This window comes from Euprymna scolopes, chromosome 3 (genome assembly GCF_053919585.1).
Source record: "Euprymna scolopes isolate OS-2025 chromosome 3, ASM5391958v1, whole genome shotgun sequence".
NCBI lineage: Eukaryota > Metazoa > Mollusca > Cephalopoda > Sepiida > Sepiolidae > Euprymna > Euprymna scolopes.
In genome coordinates this window covers 186,965,518-186,968,483 of record NC_136484.1, presented here as the reverse complement: position 1 = coordinate 186,968,483, position 2,966 = coordinate 186,965,518, and positions in this window count along the sequence as shown.

The window sequence follows — 2,966 nt, the reverse complement described above, 5'->3', positions numbered from 1 at the left end:
TGATGAAAGGAGAGAACTTTGGTTTTAGATGCTTTAAAATTAACGAGCCACCTTTTCCCCATTGCAGTGAACAGACATCTTGTTACTAAACTCCCTACATAGTACCCCTGCAACTTAGGTCCCTGATAGTAACCCCTACATAAAAGTGGCAATGTGCCTTGTTTGGGGTGAAAATGTAATAAAAAAGAAAGGTCTTGGTTATTGTTGGCCTTTTAAGCGTTACCAAAGATTATGGTGTCGTCTGCATAAATATCTACGAGTGAGCTAAGAATGTGATCTGAGAGAGTAATCGAAATTAGACAGCAGCAGTAATCTTTTTACACTTCTTCCTTTACAGACTATTTTTCTATCGTTTTTTTTATAGCTTTATTCCCGACACTCGTTTATTGTATGTTTATCTTTTTTTTATATTTTTCAAAGTTTTTGACGTAATTTTTACAGTCAGATTATTTACATTTTTGACATTTGATATGTTTCGCATTCAACCTCATTGCCACGCCTCCTATAGAATTAATAGATTAGTTAAAAGTCTAATACTTATGAAGAAAAGCTATAGATTATTTGGTCCATCCACGACTATCAAATGATGATGTTTATATTCATCTTGGCACAGGAAGTCCCCTCTAAGAACTATCCAATAGTGTTCAGATGATAATAATGTATGCATTCCTTTTATTTATTTTATTTTTTTATTTCTCTTTATTTTTTATTTACTTTTTATTTTTATTTATTTATTATTTTTTTTTATTTTTTATTTCTTTTATATTTTTATTTCTTCTTATTTTTATTTCGTATTCATTCCTTTTATTTTTTATTTTTTTTATTTATTTTTATTTTTATTTCTTTTTATTTTTATTTCTTTTTTATTTTTATTTACTTTTATTTTTTATTTCGTATCCATTCCTTTTATTTTTTTTTTATTTATTTTTTTTTATTTTTCTTTTAATTTTTCTTTTTTTTATTTCTTATTTCGTATTTATTTTTTTTATAATATATATTTGGTAGCCCTCTTCAGTCTTGACAGACTATGAATACTCACAGTAAGGGCGCCTGTGCGCGGTATTTTATAGCGCGAGTTGCACAATCTCCAAGTATAAGATTCAAATTCGAAAATTTACTCTTCATGCAATTTTTTTCAATAGAAAATATTCAAAAATGATGAAATTATGCAGTGTTGAATTATTTATTTTTGAATGTTGTTTTAGCTAAACATAAAAAGATTTTAATATTTTTTGTTGTTTGTTTTTTTTATTTTGGGATTATTCTTTTTAACGACCTTGCTTTATAGCAAATTAATTCATTTGACTTCCATTTTCTTTTTAAGTTTCATTTATTTGTTGCTTTTTTTCCTTTTTTTTTTTTTTTGTAAAAATCCTTTGTCCCACAACCGGGCGTGTCGTGTATTCCAATTATATTAGGGTGGGGAAATAAGTAATTCCCGCCCTGGAAAATGAAATAATAATCCACCAAATGCAATCACGTTTGAATTATATAAATGCATACACTTTTAATCATAATTATATACTAAGAATATATGCGTTTTGTTCTAATTGGCACGATAAATTAAGCTCTTTAAAAAATGCTTTAGTACTTTCAAAGTACATATATTAGTAGGTTCTATCCGAGGCCTAACATATATTTATATCTTTCTTTCATATAATTTTATTTTTCATCCGTCTTACATGTTTTTACGAACACCGAAAAACTTATCAGAGACAGTTCATACGTTCCTCAGACAAAACCTAATCGCCTTCAAGCTGAACATGACCCCAATATTTAAAATAATTGTAATTTCAGAAATAAAATAGTTTTCCCTTAAATTTCAAACTGCTTTACCCCAAGTGTAATATTTCAATGTAAAGTAATTACTACACATAATTATAAGGTCAACCAATACTAGGTTTAAAGACGGATGCAAAACAATATATGTTCTTTCAAAGCAGAACAAAATGTGAAATCCGATAGATCGCCTACATCATTAGTTAGATAATTCGAGAATTAATTAAGAATAAAACTCAATATAAATTGAAATGGCAATTTTAAGTAAAGCAAATAAATATATACCTAATAATAGAAAGATGTAATGTGTACACTTTCAAATCCGTCCATATTTTGACATCTGGTGAAGATATGCTCAATATAAAACAAGAAATTATTCAAAACTGTCTCCATAGAATGAGATATATGCTGCCTTAGTTTAAACCAATAGAAATTCTAGAATAGTAACTTAGCTAAAAGCTATATAAGAATGTAAAGTCTTAATGATTTGATAATCTACGTAAGAATATAACAGGAAATAATACAAGAAATGTTTAATGATGACTTTATACTAAAATAATGCTGTTATCAAAATAATAAGTCATCTACTTATATAATAATACTAGGAACTCATAATATGCGAAATAATTAAGAAATAAACAGGATAAGTTGAAAAGTGAAACAAGGATAAACCATATCCATAGTATTCTTCTAATTAATTCAATAGCTAGTTTTTTTATTGATGCATGCAAGATTTCGTGTATATTATTTATCACGAGTACACAATATAATTTTAAACACTGAAACGCATTTGTTTAAAATTTTAACGTAAATAATTCTAAACGTACAAGTCAGTGAAAGCTATAATGTCCAATGTACATTAAGCGTATTAAAGTTCAGACTAAATATAGTAGGATATTGTCGATTAATTATCACTCATGTAATTTTATTCAAATTGATTGTTTATCACTATATGTTTTTTACTTTGATTGAATTGAATTTAAGTTGTCATGCTAAAAATATTCCCGGCCAATGTTAACTCGTGTAGCTGTATTCTAATTTGTTGTTGATCACCACGTATGTTTTTGCTTCGATTTTATTGAATTTAGGTTAGGTTTCAGAATTTAGAAATATAACTAGAAACTAAGCCTAGTGTATGTTAACTATATATATACATATATAAATATATATATACGTGTATATGAGAG